The sequence below is a fragment of the Pezoporus flaviventris genome, unplaced genomic scaffold (assembly GCF_033815535.1).
Source record: "Pezoporus flaviventris isolate CSIRO_AGI_PZ_B2104156 unplaced genomic scaffold, CSIRO_AGI_Pfla_v1 ptg000047l, whole genome shotgun sequence".
NCBI lineage: Eukaryota > Metazoa > Chordata > Aves > Psittaciformes > Psittacidae > Pezoporus > Pezoporus flaviventris.
This window is the reverse complement of record NW_026892595.1, coordinates 7,573,100-7,595,053: the sequence shown is the minus strand read 5'-3', so window position 1 is coordinate 7,595,053 and position 21,954 is coordinate 7,573,100. Positions and strand designations below refer to the sequence as shown.

The 21,954-nt window shown below is 43.2% G+C and overlaps 1 protein-coding gene across 21 annotated transcripts in view; it reads left to right on the top strand.

Annotated features, from left to right (window-relative positions):
• SVIL (supervillin) overlaps positions 1-21,954 on the top strand; it is a 114,677-nt gene that overhangs the window by 18,930 nt on the left and 73,793 nt on the right. The gene's annotated exons all lie outside the window — the stretch shown is intronic.

Genomic DNA, 21,954 nt, shown 5'->3' with positions numbered 1-21,954 from the left:
GAGAGAAAGCACTGTGGAGAAAGGAAATGCAAAGAGATCCTGGTGTTGCACTTCATGTCAGGTTCTAACTTCAAATTCTTGGGGTCACCTCTTCTCACCTGGTCTCCTCTGCTGCTACGTTCCTGAGCCTCCTGGAAGTCAGGAGTATCAGGAAGATGGCTGGCTTCAAGTTTTAGTTCCGGTTATTTTTGTCAAAGTGAGCTGGTCAATGGCTGTGTAAAAATAGTCTGTCTGCGGGAAGAAGGGGGATGTGATCTCAAGGAGCCATCTTGCAGGTATTGCAATGAATAGACAAGCACTAACACCAATCAGTGCGCAAGATGCGGCTCATTCCTGCTTTTTGGTACACTGATGGTGCCTGATTTGAAGTTTCATGTCCAGCCATTTACCAGCACTTCAGTTAGCTCCCTGTCCCCCTTGCATTCATAACCAGTGCTGCCTGTGCATTTCATAGGACTGTGCCCTCTTATCTGAAGCCAGTACTTGCTCTCAAGAGCAAACACGCTGCAGTCCTGAAGATAGCACTGTGGTACAGGCAATTAGTGTCCTAAGGAGTATAACCGTATGAGCTTCAAGCTTTGCAGGATTTATATAGAGCTCTGGTCCCTTTCTAAAAGCAGAGACCAGAATTCCCCTCTTTCCTTTAATGATTAATAAGCAATTACAAAGGGGTGGGTTTTGTTTGTTTTTTCAAACTGTAAACTCTTGTTTTTTCTGTCCAGCGACAGTTAGAGGAGCATATGGCTGTATTGGTTGTGCAGAGCTGCCACTCATTTTACCAAGTTGCTGTTTGCATGTGGCCAGGCAGTATTTATGAAAAAGCCCTGCCTGCTCCTGCACTGTTTCCAAATAAAGGCATGTCTGAAAGGGGAGTTAAGCCTCCAACTGCCAGACCTTAAAAAAAAAAGACCTTATACCCATGGACTGAAAAGAGGTGATTTATCTGCAGCAAACTGTTCCTCACACTCCCCACCTCACTTCCCTTTCTCAAGTTAAGGGGAAAAGTTGCTTTGAAATTTAAATCATGGAAACTGGTTGTTTTGAACTCATGCTGTATAGCAGACAGTTTAGGAACCTAAGCATCAGCCCTGGAGTCACCTCAAACTTGCTAAAATGTCCAGTCAATGTATTTCTTTTTTTTTTCACATTGAGAGCAGTTTAAACAGAAAATGCTTGTGTTGCTGGAAGGTACTTTAGTAAGTGAATCTTTCCTTGCATATAAACTATCTTGCATGTGATGAGTGGAGAAGTTGAACAACTACCTTTACAATGCAAGGCAGTAGTTCGGGTGACTTTGGTTTTTATTATTTCTTAAACCAGAAGTACTCTTTGTCAGGGTTTAATACAAGTTTGAAGTAACATAATGGTGTTTTGCTGTGTTTGATCTAAGGACATGGCTAACATGAGGTTGTTAGGAAGAGGTAATTTATTAGACCAGCTGGTATGGGGGGAAAAAATGAGACAAGCTTGCAGGCACACCAGCACTTCATCAGGCCTGAAATAGAAGCAGCAGATTTCAAGGTTAAACAGAAGTTATGAAAAACTACTCATTTTAATCAGCCCTGCATTGAACTGTCAAAGAAGAGCTTGCTGGTATGGTATTCCTTCAGTGGAGAGGGGAGGGTGAGAAAGTAACTGTTTTACAGGAGAAAGAAATAAGGAGTTTACAGCCTGTTAAACAGGGGGAGGCTATAAGACCAGTACCTGAGGAGTCCATGGCTGTTTGTTGTATCTGGGGGAACTAGGAAATTTTAGTTATTTGTCTTCTCTTTGGAAGGTTTTATTTCTGTAGGCTTTTATTTGAGAATCAAGACTGCAAGATCAGTCATTTCTAGACAAATAGAGTTGGGTTTATCTAAAAGAACTTTATTGGGCAAATCTAGTTTCAGACATTCTTTGTCATCTGGCTTCCTTCCTTTGCCTATATTGCTAACTTAAGAAGTTACCTAGTCAGTTCACGGTTGTAAAGGTAATAGCAGAAAGGAAAAAAAAAAAAAAGGAAAAAAAAATCTCTATTGTTTGTACAAAGTATTTACTTCTTAAATCAGATCAAATCTATTCTAACAAGAAGCCCTGAATGCTAGTAGAATTTTTAGTTATTATTTTCCTCAAGCAGGAACCAAATTTAGAACTGAAATATTAAACACAATTTCAAGGCTTTACAGAATGATAGATGTTTTACTTGTGCTGTTAATAGAGCTGTCAATGTGCTGGTTTTAAGCTTTGAATTAGGATGTTTTATCAGCATGGTTTCAATACATATCTGATGTATTGTATACTGTTGATGTATACCGGACTGTGGAGAGCAGGAGGAAAACTATTCTGCGCTCTTTTTCTAAAGCTGTTCAATGTTTTTCTTTAGTGCTGTATCATAAAGTGATTAGTATTATCGTTTAAGCAATGTCAGATTAATCTTGTTAAAGTAGAAGTCATTATCTTCTAACTTGCTCATTTCTAACTTGTTCATCTGACTTCTTAGTTCTTTTTAATGGGCTGTACAAACATCCTGTAAATTAACCTCTGTATATATTAACAGTTGCTTTTAAAGATATGGTATCTGGCTTTCTCATGCAAAACTGACTTCCGTTATCAATGATAATGCTCAAAACAACTGATGTTGTTTGAGTGGTGTCAGGAGTCTGCCTGTTTTGTTTTGTTTGTTTTTTCTGAGTTCCACTGCTGTGCATTAAGAGGGCAGGGCTGTTTACTCTGCTATGTCCTGTTAGTATCAGAGGGGCTGGATAGGTAACCCTTTCATTTAACCCAAGCTTTGGGTAGGTAGAGGTCAGAAAAGCTTAATCTTATTTAGATAAACTACTTGCCAGGAAAGGGGTGTACCTGTACTGGCATTTGTCTTTCTCTGCCAGAAGACAGCTTCCTCCAACCTGCTGAACCAACAGTTTGAAAAAAGTTGTCATGTACTGGAGCCATTTAACAGCAAGTAGGATACATTGAGGGAGAGATCACAGCATCTTCTATGATCCTTGATGTTGTAGGATATGGCATATCTGTGTCTTGGTATCCTTGAAGGCAGTTGTACAAAAACTGTCAAAAGATTAAGGTATGTTAAAACATCCGTTTCACGTGGTGCTTCAGTCACATAAGTCTTTGGTCAGTTGTCAAGCGTGGGAGCCAATGCTTTTGTGTTCTGCTTTCAAATTTTTCAAGAAATTGCCTGGAATTAGTTGTGAATGTCCTTCACCACCACCACTTTAGGAGCAGTACCACTGCTTTGTAAACCTGTAATGGGTCTCAAGAGATTTCCTAAAAACCTAAGCTGGACACCAAATCAACCTAAGACTGGTCTTGAGAAGTTGGATGGCTTGAGTATTGCTTCTGTATAGCAAATTCACAAGGAAACTAATATTAGAAGCTAAAACTAATATAGTGTTTTAATATTTGACCAAAAAGGAGTAGCAGCAGTAGTCATTCAAATAATTTTTGATACAGAATCATAGAACAGTTATGGTTGAAAGGGACCTTAAGATCACCTAGCTCCAACCCCCCTGCCATGGAGGGGGGTTGTACCACCTCACACTAAAAACTGTAATCTAACTGGAGCTTAATGGAGTATGGTGGCTCAGTTCTAACAGATAAAGGGCTGTGTTTGGATATTGGCTGCACATTGTGTAAGTAGCTTTTATCTATGGCAGAGGTAATCAGCATGCTCTGTAGTTAGAGCAAAGGTAAAGTTGGAATAAGAGTATTTATAGGATTCCATCCTGATAAATTAATACTGCCAGTGCTTGAAAGGCAGAGAATAAATTGGCATGACACTCGATGGTATTAAAAATTGTGGGGGAGGAGGGAAAGAGTATTTGTAGCAGTTCCAGAAGGTGGAGATGGGTATAGCTATATATTATTGCGACACAAGGGGACGTAAAATCTGTTCAGGGTTCTTCTTACCATATTGTTTTCCAAACCCGATCCCTTAGTAAGGGTAACTGAAAGGAAGTCCAAGTCCTGTTCTAGTCTCTAAATACTTGAAAATTGAAGTATCCTGTATGGACCCCACACTTACTTATTTTCTTCACAATCTAAAATATTAAGGGGGAAAAATGTCTATGAACAGGAGCTGTTAAGCCTTTACATAGGGAAACAGAAATAAAATGTAAGTTTTATTTTTCTGGGGAAGGGATAATTTTGTTACAGTATTCAACAGTGTGTTGCTGGATGTTACTGCTATTTGCCACAAAGTATTGAATGTGGAACACCCTCAGTGGCATGCTTCACCCATAGAAAGAAAGCACCACAACTAATAGTTTATCACTAACACAGAGAAATAACTGCTTATGTTAAATAATGACTTTTTAAATAAAACAAGGCAGTGGTCTACACGGACGTAGATTTCTGTCATTCCTGGTGCTGATTCACCTTGGCATCCCCTAGTCTCCTTCCTTCTCTTCCCTGCCTTTCTATGTTTGGAAGTAATTTTTTAAGGTTACCTACCAGGCTGCCTGTCTTCTGCTTTTCTTTGCTTCCCAAATTACAGGACAGAAAGATAGGATAGGTGAATAAGACTCTTTCAGAGAGATGTGAGCTCAATTTCAACAGAAAATTTTCTTACAGTCAATAGATGAAAAAAAAATTTTCAAAAAGTCTCCCAACCTAGCAAATTTTTTTTCCTGTGAACATTTTGTGAAATCTAGTTTCTATTTAGATGGCTTTTACACACCCTCAGACCCTTCAGATATCAGAAGCTGGATGCTCTCACACCATTTCTCATAATGAATTGCAAGAAATACAGATAATTCTTGGCAAACAGAAAGCTCTCAGAAAAGGAACTAGCTAAGAACTTACATATGCCAAACTGTTTAATAGAATAGTTTCACACACACGTATATCCTTGAGGGAAGAAAGTGAGAATTTGACTATAAAAATGAAGTTATGATTTCCAAGTGAAATCCCTATGTATTATCCTCTCTAGAAGCAATCCTCTAGTTTTGTTCAGCCTTCATTAAATATCATTCTAGTGTTCTGGATCTCCTTGGATAGGATTTTGTTATCTTACTACATATTGTGAGCTAATGCAACTCCTGGACTCCAGTTTGTGCTGTCTTGACATCCAGACTTTTGGGTATAAGCGGCTGATTACAGTTTCAAACTGCCCAGGAAACAAAAATAAAGAACTGAAGAAAACACTGCAGCTTTTCACAGTGATCTCATGCATGGCCACATGCTGTCAAGATGTTTAAGTTTCTTGTAGTGAGCTTTAATGCAGGCATACTTTCCATGGGAGTTTAAAACACTGCTGTAGTTTGACTTAAGGCCATTGGCAAACAATACGCTTACAAGATAGTCTAAATGTCTTTAATTGTAGCATTGACTGAGCTTTTTTTCTGTTTACTATTTAAGAATTTTTTTTAAGTCAGAGCAAGATGTGTGTATGCTGAAGTGCAATGTAAATTGCTAAATAATTTATTTAGATAAACTGCTGGATTACCTAGCTCTTATACTGCTTAATTTTATTCAGTTCTTCCACTAGCACTATACTAGACCAGGTATAGAAAGGCAGTGAGGAAAACAAGCATCTTGCTTGGACTTCAAAATCCTTTGTGCGAGACATTGATACAGAACTCAGCAGTAAATGTGCCAGTAGTGATGGTGTGCCAAAAAAAGCTCCCAAATGGCTCATGGAGGCTTCTTGTTGTAGGAAGAACAACTATTTTCATGCTATGAGGATACCTTTCTGCACACTGTGAGTAGGACACTGTGCTGACAATAAAGTAGGTGCATTTCAGTTAATTTCTTGTGTATGTCTCCCATATGTGTTTTCTTAAGGTGCTGAAGCTCACACACAATTGCTCTTTATTGCTTGGATTGCAAACTGTAGGAGCAGCCTTAGCTGTGACTGTGGAGACTGGGAGGATGGTGGAGTACTTTAACAATGAAGCTTCTCAGGGTCCATGCACCCCAAAATTTCCCAAGGCTTGTAACATCTCAATTGTTGGAAGAACTATACAGCAGCTTAAATGTCATCCATCAAGTTCCTGGAATGCCTAGAGGACTGCTTCCACAAACAAATGTTAGATGTGCCAACCAGGAATGAGGCACTGCTGGAGTTGCTGCTCTCAAACCAAGAAAACCTGCTTTGTAGTATCTTGGCTAGTGCCAGTGTTAGCTGTGGTGATCATAGTAGTTTGGGATCTGGCTGACTCTGCTGAAGGTTAGTACTAAGACCAGAGTTTTAGATTTTAAAAGAGCAAGCTTGAGCTCATTCAGAGCTGAGTTGGGAGGGATTCCATGGGAAGCTTCCCTGGAGGATAAAGGAGCTAAAGTGCTGGGAGATGTTCAAGAATGCTCTATTGGAAGCACAAAACCAGTTTGTTCCCTTTAAAGATAAGGGAAATAGGTGGGGCAAGAGACCCTCTTGCCTAAACTGCAAGCTTCTGAGTCTGCTCAAAACCAAAAGAGAAGTGTGCCAAATATGGAAAAATGAATACCTGTTGAGAAGTACAAGGGCATTGCCAGGGTGTGCAGAGATGCACTTAGGAAAGCAAAACCTCAAGTTGAACTGAAATTGACAAGAGATATTAAAAACTACAAGAAAGGGTTCTTCAGGTACATAAACAACAAGCAGGAACAGTAGGAAAATATTGGCCCACTGTTAATCAGGAGAGCTGAATGAAGTCATCAACAACACTAAAAAAGCAGAAATTCTCAGCACTTTCTTCACCTCTGTCTTTACCAGCACATTTGGCCTTGGGAACAAAAATCCAGGTTTATACAAACACAGATCCAGCATCAGTGAAGGAAGAGTTTGTACTGGAACTATTAGAGGAGCTTGACCCCTACAAATCGACGGGCCCTGGCAATATCCACCTGAGGCTGTTAAATGAGCTGGTTGATGTCACTGGGAGGCTGCTCTTCATAATCTTTGGGAAGTTGTGGAGATCGAGGGACATTCCAGAAGGCTGGGAGAAGGCTAAGATAAGGTTTCTCACAGCCTTCTTCTAGGGAAACTGATGTGTTATAATCTAGACAAGTGGTCTGTGTGGTGGGTGGGGAACTGACCGGCTGTCCACAACCAGAGGGTGTGATAAATAGCTCTTTTTCAAACTGGCAGCCTGTCACTAGTGGGGTCCTTCAGGGATCAGTGTTGGGCCCAATGCTGTTTAATATTTTCGTAAGTAATGCAGAAGACAGCATCAAGTGTGTCTTGATGAGTTTGCCGATACCAAACTGAGTAGAGAAGTGGACACTTTAAAAGGGAGACCCACTCTGTAGAATAAGCTTATCTAGCTTATTCTATCTTATTATTATAGGCTTGGAAGAGTGAGCGAACAAGAACCTTATGAAGTTCAACAGGAACAAGTGTAAGGTTTTGCACCTGGGTAAGCACAATCCAAGAGTGCAGCACAGGATGGGGCCTACCTAGCTAGGGAGCAGCTCTCTGGAAAGGTCCTGGTGGACAAGAAGCTCAATATGAGTGGATAGTGTGCAGCTGCAGCAAAGAAAGCTAACAGGATGCTGGCTTGCATCAACAAGGGCATCACCAGCAGAGATAAGATGTCATTATCCCACTCAGTGCTTGTCAGGCCACATCTGGGATACTGTGTCCAGTTTTGATTCCTCCTGTGCAAAAAGAGACGTGGACAGGCTGGAGAGGGTCCAGAGAAGGGCCACAAAAATGCTCAAAGGACTGGGAAGTCTGTCATATGAGGAAAGGCTGAGAGAGCTGGGTTTGTTCAGCCTTAAGAAAGCTCAAGGAAGACCTTACCACCATATTCCAGTATTTAAAGGTTGGATACAAAGACGATGGAAATTACCTTTTTACAAGGAGTCACATGGAAAAGAGGAGGTAATGGGCACAAGCTACTCCTGGGGAGATTCTGATCAGATATGAGAAAATATATTCACACTCAGAACAATCAGCCACTGGAAAAATATCCCCAGGGAAGTGACAGATTCCCAGATGTTGGACACTTCCAAGATTCAGCTGGGCAGGAAAGACTAAGATAGATTGGACCATATGGTCCTTGAGGTTCCTTCCAGTCTGGTATTCCATGATTCTGTGATCCTATTGCCCCTGAGAACTGCAAGGTCCTTGAGTGTGATGTGGGTGGTAAAGAGAAGTCTTGCTGCAGAACCTGCTGCATTTCGCTGCTGGCTTTTTCAGCCCTCCTGAGTGTTGTCTTCCTGTAGCAGCTAAACATATTGCTGCCTCATCTGTGCTAGCAGAACACTTGGCTCAGCGCTAGACTGTGCTCACACATGACAGGCCCCTAGTGACTGATGATTTTGTAGCATCACCTGGCACAGGGCTGTGCCCCACTGTGTCCTGATGGCTAAGAAGCATTGTGCTGTGCACATCTCTGATTTTAATACAGGATTCCTCAGCAGTGGTTTTGCTTCACTTTTAGACAAATGCTACTGTAGGCGTATTTTCAAAACCCGAGTTGTAAGGCCTGCCTTGCAAGGACCTAGTCTAGCACCTTTATGTAGCTGGTTGTTAGTATATTACTTTAATAGCCAGTGACCATCAAGACATCTAGGGAGACCTTCATTTTTTCCAACTCTGATTTGCTCACACTGCCTGGCCTTTCTTTAAGTGATGTCTGTTTTCTTTTTCCATTACATATGCTCAGTGGCTCTCTTCAAACAGCACAGCGTTCCTTTGATGCTATTCATGGGACAGACAAGTTTACTGGTGAAGGAAATTTACCTGCAAAAGAAAAATGTCCAAGACTATCAGTATCCTTACACTATTGCGCTTCAGTTGTTGGCCTGCTCCATAGTGTGCTCTGTGTGCCCCAGGTTGGTTCAGGTCTCATGAACGCAGGTTTAGTTTCTATTGTCCAGATCTTGCGTTATAGAGGGGAGAGTAAATATCAAGTACATAAGAAGGACATGGACCTGTTGGAGCGAGTCCAGAGGAGGGCCATAAGAATGATTAGAGGGCTGGAGTACCTCTCCTGTGAAGACTGGTTGAGAGAGCTGGGCTTTTTCAGCCTGGAGAAGAGAAGGCTCTAGGGAGACCTTACAGCAGCCTTCCAGTACATAAAGGGGGCCTACAAAATGGTGGAGAGGGATTATTTACAGGGCGTGTAGTGATAGGACAAGGGGGAATGGCTTTAAACTGAAAGAGGGTAGATTTAGACTAGATAGAAGTTCTTCACTGTGAGGTTGGTGAGGCATTGGCACAGGTCACCCAGAGAAGCTGTGGATGCTCCATCCCTGGCAGCTTTCAAGGCCAGGCTGGACAGGGCTTTGAACCTGGTCTAGTGGAAAGTGTCCCTGCCTGTGGCAGGGGGTTGGAACTAGATGATCTTGAGGGTCCTTTCCAACCCAAACCAGTTGATATAATGTGATAAAATCATATGATTTTATGATTCTAACTGTGCTAAATTAGGCAGCCCTTTACTGAAGCCTCCTGGAGAAGGAAACCAAAACTCTGCTCAGTTAGGTGGCCTGGTTTGGGGAGGGGTAGAGTGGGCAAAGAGAGCCAGTGGGGTGGGACTGGGTCTCTGATGGGAGAGTCTGAAGTAAGAGTAGGAGAAGAGCTGGGGGTAGAAGTGTAGAGATACTGTAGAGATTTGTAGAAGGAGAGGCAGATTTGGAGATACTGACAAGTGCAGTCTGATTACCCTTAGTATGGGGTGCAGGAGGAAGGTGAAGTACGCAGAGGTCAGCAGAAATAAAATCAGGAGAGGGGGATTAGCAGTGATGATATCTAGGAGACTAAAAGGAGTAGAGCTGGGAATGGCAGTCCAGTCTCAGGAAGTGACATTTGGGGTAAGTAGAGCTGAGCTCCTTCCCTGTGACAGTAAAAGGTGTGGTGTGCCTGAGCATTCCCTTACAGCCATCACACAGGCATCAAGGTTGCACCAGCCTCAGCAGCTGTCCTCTATACTTTCCCAAGGTGGTTCCAGGAAGCTGGACTGTAACAGACCTCCTGGCTCCCCAAGCAGTTGCCCTTGTTCTTTCATTTGTAAGCTGTTTCTTTGCTCACCACATTTCATTTAAACAAAGTCATGATGGTTTTGCTTTTGAGCTTGAACTGACCATCTGTACACCAGGGAAAGAACACCTCTTCGTTACCTCACCGAAACCCCACCTGTTTTCTCAGTGAATGTGTGCCTGCAGCACGTAATTGTTGATTATGTGGTAGATGTATTTCCTCTCGTGTGAGTGAGAGAGGAGTGTATGAGGAAAAAAAATCTTCAACTTTGATTTAAAGGTTAAGTAGTTACATGAGCCATTACTCTGTTCTTTCAGCATCACCTTTGATATGCATAGATTTTGCCAAAATTACATTTCTGCCCTGTTCCTGGAGAAAGAACTTTACTTGCTAGCTTTGCACCAGACAGGTATAACTGAGTATAAACCCGTGCATTGTACTGAGAAATGAAAAAGCCATTCTGCTTTGTGAGGGTAACTTCCCTATTGCTTAGATGTCATTTTGCATATAGGGTATTCAGAATATGGATTAAAAAATGCTAACTTTTTTTTATTGTTTTCCATCTTTAGTACAGTGGAGGAGACACTGCTGTATTTCTAAACTGTCCCAGAAGTTCCTTCCTCAATCCTGTCCTTTGGAATTTTTAATGTCTGTGAGCAAAGATGTAAAATGGGAGTGTTAAAATGGAGAAAAGTCAGCTGTTACTTTATCTCCTATTTAAGATTAAAACTGCGAAAGCATAAAAGCATTTGAAAGCAACTGTTAGTGTGCAGTTACACAAACGGTCCTAAATTAACTTGTGTCACCCATAAGAGTGTCAGTTTTTGTTTTTTTTCCTGGGTGTGCCCAAGTTTATTGACATTCTCCTTCTTAACAAAGAGGAGAGACAATGCTCCCCCTGGCACCTAGACACCTGTCAATGTCTCTCACTCTGAGAGACTAGAAACAAATGGGTGAACCTTTTTCCTCTAGCAGGTAGTGCAAGCCCAATAGGTTTTCTCTCATCCCAGCCTGTATGTCTGTGAAGGGTTGACTGACTTCCATAGTTCAGGGTTACCCTGACTTCTTCCTTAAAACTCTGTTAACGGGTCTAATGCAGATAGAATTATACACTAGTTTGGGTTGGAAGGGACCTTCAAGCTCTACTGTCAACCCTCTGCCACAGGCAGGGACACCTCCCTCTAGACCAGGTTGCTCCTCGTCCAACCTGGCCTTGACCACTGCTAGGGATGGGGCAGCCACAGCTTCTCTGGGCAACCTGTTCTACTGCCTTGCCACCCATGACAGAGTTTATCTCATTCCTAATGTGTTGTTTAGTTTCCTGCAGCATTCATTATTGATTATAGTCATAAGAGCATACTGTGCTGCTGATCTAAGCAAACTGGACACAAAGTGAGTTAGCTTATTTTAGGACCACTTGTGTATAGTTGTGTCTGACTGGCCCTTTTCTGAATGCCTTCTTTGTATTCCTGAAGCATATATTGGGTGAGAATAGACTTTGAGCAGAAAATCAGCAGTTCTGAGCCAAGATCTGTATGTGCATCTAGGCAAAGCTTCATCCTGAAATAATAAGCCTACAAACTGTCAGCATGATTCCCAGCTGCATTTTTAAACATGCACTATTTAAAGAGTGAGTTGGCCATAGATGTTAATGCTTTTAATTATAATCATGTGAACCCCAGGTTCATTGCAGAAACAGGACATAACTGTGGTAATTTGATTTCTTTCAGTGGGGTGATAATCACAGTTTAGTTTTACTCCCTGTGTGTTAAGGGATTTTTCTGGCTGTGAGAAATACTAGGTAGATGTATTGTTATATCTCATAGTGTTAGGTAGGTATTTAAGCCTTACAGGGTTTAAATACCCAGCAGGGTGGTATTGTTTTGCTAGTACTGAGAAGCTAAGATATGGAGTTTACAAAATACAAGAACTACAAAGTCTCCAGGACTATGGGCAGGATGCTCAGTTTGGTGCCCAGCACCCTCCCATAGACCTGCACTCTCTGTGCCTGTCCCTGCTGCCTGGGGACTTGCGAGCTCTCCAGCAGTGCCCTCACTGGGGATGCTTCATTCAAGACAGCAAAGTGCTTAGGAAATTGAATGCCAATTTTAGAAGTATCAGGGTACAAATAATATCTGAACTGTCCTGGTATTTTACAGCTCAGTGCCAGTCACCGGAGGGAATGAAGGACAGAAATGCACTGCCTGTACTGACCTGTAGGGAAAAGGCCATTCTGAGCAGCCCCTTGGAGAGGGTGATCTGTACGACTCTCCTCTGTCTGCCGGCTCTAACCAGGGTGCGGTCTCCTGGCTTTCCTTGCAGACTCTGTGCTGGGAAGAAGAATAGGATGCGGTCCAAATCGAGCATCTTGAAACTACCTTAAGGTATAAAGGAAAAACTAGTCTGAATCACAGGAGAGACAGTGAGCAGCAGAAGCAAGGGTTGGGGTTTATTTTTGCTAAATACAGCTATTTTGGGGACAGTAAGTCATTACTTTTGAAGCCACCTGTCTGAATTGCAGTGAATCTCACTGTAACTGATAAAAAGCATTAAATAATTAAGTAGTAGTGTTCAGATGAGTATCTGCACCTTCCTTTCATCTAGTTCCCTTGGTTCTGATGTTTGACAAGTACCTGTCAGCCACCTCGGCACTGTGAAGGTGGCTGTTTATCCCCGCGCTGCTGCCCTACTTTCAAGCAACTCACGCAGCGAGAAACCTGATTATTTTTTCCAGCCTACTGGACCTAAAATGTACTGCGGCGAAAACTGTACCTGAACTCTCTGCACTTTCGCTCTGCCTCTGGTAAAGCCGAAGTACGTCTCCCTCGGCAGCGGGGTGCCGGCTGAGCTTACCCTCCCGCGTGGGAGCAGCCAGAGCTCCGGGGCTGTTGGTGCTGAGGGGCAGGCCGCGCTGGCGGTGCCCAGCGGCTGAGGGGGGCCAGCGGGGCCTGTCGGGGCTGGTGGGTAGGTGGGCAGGCAGGCTCCGGCTGCCGCCGCGCAAGGTAAACACTGGGTGACCTCCCCGCCAGCCAGTCAACTCGCGTGTGGCCTTATTAGGCAAGCTGCGGCTGCCGCTGCCGGGACGGAGCGTGCTGGATGGCGGCGGGAGGAGTCCGCGGCCCAGAACGGATCCAGCCCAGACCCCCGGAGGGACGACTCAGTCCCGTGGCGCTGCCGGCGTGCTGCCAGCCAGCGGCTGCTGCCGGAACCCAGCTGTCAGCGCCCGCATCGGGGGTTCTGCGAGACGTGGCTTTAAAAACTGAAACCCTGTTGCGCAGACGTTAGTGACAGGCGCTCTCTCTCTTTATGTGCCTTTCGTGCGCTTGGTTATAACCTTAGGGCACCAGTTCACGCGGTCATCCTGCATACTGGAATGGTTTGTGGTGGCCTTTGCTAAGTGTATTTTTGTTCCTTGGGCTGCCTGCTTCTAGAGGCACACCTGAACTAAGGAATTATTTTGTTGTGTTGTATATGACTTCAGGACTTGTTTCTTCTCTCGTCTTGCGCAGTTTCATGCCCTTTATTGGAAGACTGACTGTTACTGGCTAAAGCAATGATCCTGCTCCCAGGAGAAGGAGAATATTGGCACCCACTGCCTTTGTGCAGACCAGGGTTTGACTAGATTGCTTCATGCCCATCTCATAAAAGCTGACTCTCACATGGAAGAACGCTTTAAAAAAACTCAACAAAAAAAAAACAACCCTGTGTGTTTTTCCTATAGTAAAATCCCCACAGACTTAGTACTGTATAGTACAAGCAGATGCGTGCAAGCTTTCCTGGGCAGCCCTGGGAAAACTCTTCAGATGTGATTTGTGATAAACTTACTATTAGCGATGTGTACCCTTCTGAGCCCTGGGCATGTCTGTGATTTTTGCAGAGGCCTTAGGAGTGTATGAGGCCAATAACAAGAAAAGGCTGTGGCTGCTATGCGTTTGAGCCTGCTCTCTAGAGAACAGGCTCCAGAAGTACAGCATCACTGTGCTAACCAGATTTTCTTTCCTCATGAATTTTTTGCTGAGCCATGTTGGATGCAAATTGAGCCTGGTGTATGTGCTTTTTCATAGCGACGTTATTTTCAGTGGCAGTACTTGTAGTTGAGCTGTCCTACCTTGACCATCAGCTCTTGAATAAAGTACCTGCTTTTTCTTCATTTATTTTACTAAATATTTCATTTTCTGAGAAAGCATTGCAACATGCTATAAACAGGATGGAAGCTGGGGTCATGGATTTGTTGTCTGCAAGGCTGCTGTCTGCCTGAGGCTTGAAAATGACAGTTATATTTCAAGGTAAGTATGCAAGGGATATGATGTGGCCTGTGAAATGTCACATCACAGTGGTAAACAAAATTGATGTTTCCCTTAGATGACTATCATGAAGACCCAGAGAACTCTGTTGTAAATTCTTCCTTGTGGTACGTGTGTCTCACTCTGCTTCCTTATTGGGCTCTTACATGTGTGCAGTGATAGCAGTGCAGAGGTGTTCAAGAGCAGCCTGGAGAAAACTCAGTAGCATGGCTGGGGTTTCTGCATGGCTTAGCTCCATAGGGCCACTTACTGCTCCAGGCAAGGAGACCTGTTTGTGCTGGTTGTATGCAATCTGACAGGAAGTTCTCTGCAGACTGAAGAGACTAAAAGTGTCAGGAGATGGGGATACCTGTCCTGGAAACACTGGCCGCTTGTTTGGAGGACAGTTTGCAGACAGTCTCTCACAAATGCGGTTTAAACCCTTAGTCATTGCAGCAGCAAAGCTCTTATTCACTGCAGGAGTAAAGAAGCTGCTGCTTGTGTCATGACTTCAGTGAAGGATGTCCGCAGAGCTGTGGCCAACACAGCTGCACAGTCTGAGCTGCAGCTGCCTTCTGGTGAGCCATGATGTGAAATACTCTTAGATACTGTTTTGCTAGGTGAAAACCCATGTCTCCTCAAAGTCCCTGGGCTGTTTAATCATTTAAAGTGTACGTACTCTGGGGGATGAGTTTCTGCCTTATCCTCATTTCCAGCCATTTGCTCAGTCTGTGCCCAACTCTGCTCTGTACTTGACATCTTCTGTTACTGTTTCAGGCCCACAGACAAATAGGTCTGACTCAATTCGGATAATGTGCCTTGCTGGTATATGTGATTACCATGAGAGTCGTTTGTGTGTGGCCTTTGAACTTCCTTTAAGGAGCTAGTTTAGACTGATCCTACTCCTAAAGAGGAAAACCTTAAAGATCTTTTAATTATGCTACAGTTTTTCCATACAGTTTTGTGAACAATGATACAAGATGTGGGAATGTCAGGGGACATTACCTTCTTGTTCTCTAGTTTTAAAAGGTGTTGCAAGATTGAAACATACCAAAATCTCCTTTTAGGAGCAATTCATTGCTAAAATTAATGACTTGAGTAAGATTTCAAATCTGAAATAGTAATCTGGAGGCTAGAAGGCAGTGGTGTTTAGTGTGTGGTGTTCTCCCTTTTTCAAGAGCACATGAGGAAATACCCAGTACAAAAGACCATCCATATTATTTTTAACACATCTGTCATGTTGTACTAAAATACTTTAGTCCCCTTTATAACACTTATTACTCCACTTTTTTGATCTTTTTGCATATGACCTGTTTTAAAGTATACCACACAGGCAACACAGTGCTGAAGTTTATCTGAAGACTTGTCCAAAACAGAATCACTACCTGAACAGAAATCTTCTTGCCAGGACTACTGTTCAAGAGTGGTTGCATGGAGTGAGTTGGGGAAAACAACAAAGTGAAAAGGATGATATTTGCTTTCCACTGGAGGGATGATACCATGTCAGGAAACTTTATCTTGGTTTAAAAGTCTGTACGAATGGCCTCCATTTAGGAAATGAGAGTATCACTTGGCCAGGTACATGGGATTTGGATGGAGAAGACAAAATGGATTGGCATTGTCAATCTAGAATGATACTGTGTTTGCAAGCTGCGATGCTTGAACATGGCTTGAGATGTTAATTGTCTGTTAAGTAATTATACTACTGTATTAATTTTCTGTTAGATTATTTTCTCTGTCCTTTAGGTAAATTATTTCTTGAACACGTTGGCAGACATTGCTGGAGAGTGGGAAGAAAGAGAAATATGAGAAGGGAGGTTCTTCCAACGCCCTGCCACTTACTTTTGGAAACACATTCCTACATGCCAAAAACTGTCAGTGTGGCTTGGAGTGGATGAGTAGCCTGGGAGGGAAGGTCAGGTGGAGTGATGGAAAAGTTTGGTCTGGTTTAGTCCTCTTTCCTGACCTTCATTCCTGTGATCATCCACAGCATCTCAGGTCTGTGTACAGCTCACTTTTTATTCCAAGAGTGCTCTCATTGTCCAGAAGAGCAGCAGTGGAATAAAATTCATGAGCTTCTTTAGATCTCTACCCGTGAGATGTGGATGAAAATATGTTTTGATTATCTTATTTATGCAGATCATTTCCATTTTCTGTGCTGCTTGGACTCCTGTTTACCTAACTAGCATATTTGCTGAAAGTGTCTTTGCAGTCACTGGGGGTTTTCTTTCCTCTGCATTCTTGATTTTATTTGTTTTCAGGCTTTCTTCAAACAGCTGTCATGGGTTGCTTTGATTTTTATATTTATGATAACTACAAGTCACAGCAAAGTATCGAGTTCTCCTTATCACAGAGGAACACTTCTAAATATAAATTCGTAAGTGATCAGAACTCAGCAAGAAAAAAGACTTGATCTTGGTGGGACCTGATTCATGACTCTTCAGTGCTTTGGGGCTGGCAGCCCTGGAAGTTGGGAACAGTTTTGCAAGCCATTTAAACCCCAGCTTTGATTACAGTGATTAGTTTTGCCAGACCAAAGGAAGATATTTTCCTTCTCTTCCTGTGGGAAGCTTCAGAAAAACATTTAGCTGCCAGCTGGTCTTTCATGAGCAGTCTCAGTTGTGAAATGTATGCATGCTTAACCTCTAGCTCTTTGCCCAGATGACTGTAAACTTAACTTCCAGCTGGACTGCCCCCCTTTCTAAGGACTGAACTGTTGTTCTCTCTTTGTTTGCTTATGCTGAAGGCTGCTAATGCTCAAGAATTACTTATGGCAGAGGAGGACAAGAACATTACTACTGATTTGTAACACAGCCTTGATAACATAGTTTCACTGAGCGTATTTCTAGGTTCTGGAGACTAGATCCCTTAAGAGGACAAAATACTTTTCCTTCTTGTCTCATCAAGCATTTGGAGGTGGATCTCTTTTCTTCTGGATAGACTTGTTCTTAAACCTGCTGTTTCCAACAAGCAGCAAAACGATAAACCTAAGAATTCTTTTTCTTTGTACCGTTGCTTGACCCTGCTGACTTACTGTTTTTACCAAGGTGTCTTCTCCATAGCCAAAGCTGGTGAAGGGACAGAACAGAGACCTGTCTTGCAGTCTTTTGATGGAAAGGAGGGAGAGAAGTCATCAGTTACCTACAGTTATATCTTCCCAACGATCTGTGTGAAGCACATAGCATTGGTGTAATACCCATCTCATAGTTTGAAGAGTTTTAATATTGGAGGCAGTGTTGACACATACCTCTCATCTTGAAGTGACACTGAACAAACTCTGGACAGTAGCACAATAGCACAGTTTCAGTACTAACAGCAGTGACCTGAATGTGAATTCACAGATACCATGCAGAGAGCAATGAGTAGGGATCACCTTCCAACTTAACATGAAGAGAGCTTGAAGCTCTCTGTGAAGACCTTGATTCAGATGTTACTTTTACCTGGTATTTTGCTTTCCTTTATAAGAATTCTCATTGGTCCCATGAGATGTCCGCTGTATTGTTGTCCTGCTAGCCATAAACAGCAGGGAGAGTCCTACTTGCACCACAGCCTACCACAAGTATTTTTTCCTAGGTGGTAGCCAGAGCTGTTGGAGAAACTGGCTTCTTGCTGTGCTCTTCAAGTAGAATTGAAACAGCACAAGCAAGAACCCATTTAAAATAAACACATTTATGAAAGGTACTCTGGAGTTTTTCTGTCTTTCTGCAGCTCTGCATACTTTACGTTCTGCACCGCATTCACTGGAAGGATGCTGAGGACAAAATGTTGGAGATAGTGCACAGCAGGGGAATGTGGGAGCCTGATCCCTCCCTCCATAATACATCCCTCCTCTCTGTCATGCAGGGCATTTCCAGACGGGATGACAATCAAGTTGAGCTTACCTCCTCTGTTAGCCAGATGGGTTGATCCCTTTCCAGATCATAAGATCCTGTGCCTTTTTATTTTTTTTTTTTGATTCTGGCATCTCCTGGAAAGCATACCCAGCAAATATAAAAGGAACATTTACTGCTGGTTAAGTCATCTGACTGGGTCACTAGGGGAGCAGGACCTAAAAAAGGCTCCACAGAGAGGAATGGGTAGGACTCTTTCTTGGCAGCCATGAGCTATTGCATCAGCTCAGCTGTCAAGTCTAACTTCTCCTTCAGCCTTGCTAAAGACTACAGCCACAAGATTTATCAAGTACGTGTTATTTATCTGCACTTTATGAGAAACAGCTCCTTTACTGTGTACCATATGAGATACAGATGCTCCAGGTAATAATACCGCTATTCACAAGATCAAGTAAACAGTCTACACACAAGCAGGGTTCAGAAGGGAGGAACATCTTCAAAACTGATTGTCTTTCTTATTGATATACCCACACAGTTACTGGTCCCAAATGTCCTTGTTAACTGTTATCAGCAGCCTCTTCGTTCCTCCACTGTCTCGTTTTTTGTGTTTTAAGCACACCTATCCTTATTTCTAGGCCATAAGGAGGATTTTCAGGTTAACAGCGAGTTTGGACCAGTGTTGGCAGACTGCATTTTTTGTTAGTGCTTTTGTATGTACTAGGCTTGAGTACATGTAGGCTTTCACGGATGGTCAAGAGAGCACAGCAGTGTTTGGTTTGTGTGCTGTGGGTAGTGCCGTGGTTAGAATTATGTGTGAGCACCAGTAAGGTTACAGGCAAATATTTCTGGACAGAGGATGTCACTTGGTGAGTCAGTGGCTTCCTTATATCAGGTGACTCTTGCTCAGGGAGCTCTGGACTGTTGAAGTACCAGCTAATAGAAGGTGCTTTGGTTAAGGTGACTCCAACATTATTCATGTTTAAAGTAAATAAATGGATACAAATAGCAGTGGCATTAGACAAGATGGAGCACATATTCTTCTATCCATGGCAAGAACATGAAAAACAGTGTTTTGATGACCTAAACAGGCTAAATACAACTTCATGGTGAGCCATCAGAAATGAATAGGTTTTTAATAGATTATATTTATCACTTGCGGTTAAGCAGTCCCTTTCACAGTAGCACTGCTTACATTTTGTCTGTACATAGAGGTTCCCAGTATGGATCAGGGTCCTGTTGTACCAGGTATCATGAAAGAGGTAAGGGATTCTACAGGTAAGTAGCAAATAAAAAACAGATTAGGGACAATGTAGGCCCCCTCAGGAAGCTCTTGGGAGAACAAGCTACACAGGATTTGGAGAAGGCTGAGGTTCTGAATGACTTCTTTGCCTCGGTCTTCACTGACAAAGGCTCTGACCAAACCACCCAAGTCTTGGAAGGCAGATACAGGGACTGTGTGAATGAAGACCTTGGGCCCACTGTAGGAGAGGATCTGGTTCGAGACCATCTTAAAAATCTGAACGTGCACAAGTCCATGGGTCCTGATGAAATCCATCCGTGGGTCCTGAAGGAGCTGGCGAATGAAGTAGCTAAGCCACTGTCCATCATATTTGATAATCATGTTCCCAACGACTGGAGAAAGGGAAAATATAACCCTCATTTTCAAGAAGGGGAAAATGGATGCCCCGGGTAAATACAGAGCAGTCAGTCTCACCTCTGTGCCTGGCAAAATCTTGGAGCAGATTCTCCTGGAAGGCATGCTAAGGCACATGAAAAACAGCAAGGTGCTTGGTGACAGCCAGCAGGGCTTCGCTAAGGGGAAATCCTGCATGACCAATTTGGTGGCCTTTTATGATGGGACTACAGAACTGATGGACAGGGGTAGAGCAGTTGATGTCACCTACCTGGACTTGTGCAAAGCATTCAACACTGTCCTGCATGACATCCTTGTCTCTAAATTGGAGAGACATCAATTTGATGGATGGACCACTCGGTGGATGAAGAACTGGCAGGATGGCCGCACGCAAAGAGTTGTGGTCAATGGCTCAGTGTCCGGCTGGAGACCAGTAACGAGTGGTGTCCCTCAGGGATCGGTGTTGGGACCGGTCTGGTTCAACATCTTTGTCGGTGCCATGGACAGTGGGATTGAGTGCGCCCTCAGCAAGTTTGCCGATGACACCAAGCTGTGTGGTTCGGTTGATACCCTGGAGGGAAGGAATGCCATCCAGAGGGACCTTGACACGCTTGTGAGGTGGGCTGATGCCAACCTCATGAAGTTTAACCATGCCAAGTGCAAGGTGGGAGCAATCCCAGGCACAGCTACAGGTTGGGCAGAGAAGAGATTCAGAGCAGCCCTGTGGAGAAGGACTTGGGGGTGTTGGTTGATGAGAAACTGAACATGAGCCGGCTTCAGTGTGCGCGCACAGCCCTGAAAGGCAACCGTATCCTGGGCTGCATCCAAAGGAGTGTGACCAGCAAGTCAAAGGAGGTGATCCTGCCCCTCTACTCTGCTCTCATGAGACCTCACTTGGAGTATTGTGTGCAGTTCTGGTGTCCTCAACATAAAAAGGACATGGAACTGTTGGAACAAGTCCAGGGGAGGGCCACGAGGATGTTCAGGGGACTGGAGCACCTCCCTTATGAAGACAGGCTGAGAAAGTTGGGGCTGTTCAGCCTGAAGAAGAGAAGGCTGCGTGGAGACCTCATAGCAGCCTTCCAGTATCTGAAGGAGGCCTATAGGGATGCTGGGGAGGGTCTCTTGATTAGGGGCTGTAGTGACAGGACAAGGGGTAATGGGTTAAAACTTAAACAGGGGAAGTTTAGACTGGATATAAGGAGGAAATTCTTTCCTGTGAGGGTGGTGAGGCACTGGAATGGGTTGTCCAGGGAGGTTGTGAATGCTCCATCCCTGGCAGTGTTCAAGACCAGGTTGGACGAAGCCTTGGGTGAGATGGTTTAGTGTGAGGTGTCCCTGCCCATGGCAGAGGGGTTGGAACTAGATGATCTTAAGGTTCTTTCCATCCCTAACTATTCTGTGATTCTAAGGAAAGTCAAGAATTTCAGTCTTGTGTGTCTGGGCTACCTTTTCACAGTCCTGACAAACTTGTGGAGAGTTTTCTACTGATACTAGCTGAAATCTTTTTGAATGGAAGAAGTCCTTTGGAGGGAAGCTGGTAGGCAGTTAGTGCCTTTGGCTGGATGGGGCTAAGTGCATGGACCTGCTTCAGTCGCATATTTAATGTGTGCTGCTTTGTGTGCATGTGTGCGTGCATGTGTGTGTTAGACCATCAGATGGTTCAGTGCGAAAGACTGAGCCAGGGGCTATTACACCATTTCAAACAAATACTTGCAGACTTTCAAAATGAACTATAAAATGTTGTGACTCTTCAGTCCAAAAATTCAAAAAATCCATTTAATAAAAAACCATGGTAGCTGGACACTACTTTTGTGCACTTTTACACCTTCTGTCTCAAATTAAAATATTTGGAGCTGTGATGTCTGTTCTTAAATCCCCACCCCCACCAGTTATTTTGTTCATATGTTATCCATAAATCTTGTCTGTTTTAAATGTTCCAGCTAATAGTTAGGCAAAATGTTTAGCATAACAATATGATTAACAGAGTCCATTTTGGGGGCAGTCTGGATGCTGTTTTACTTAAGCAAGCATTGCAGTTTATCCTGATTGGAGATATGAAGGAAATATTCCTCTTATTGGAGGTTTTTTTTTCTGTGTATGTGGTTTGCTTTTTTTTTTAAATATGAGGATTTAAGGATTCTGCATTCATTTTGCAGGAATATAATGTGTAATTTGGCTGGATCTTTGAAGTGGCAATATTATAAATCTCCCAATCACCATTGCCCAATCTGTTTTAACATTCATGTGCCTAATTTCTGTTTGTAATCTGATTACTGGCTTGAGCTCCTCCAGCTTGCAGCCTAT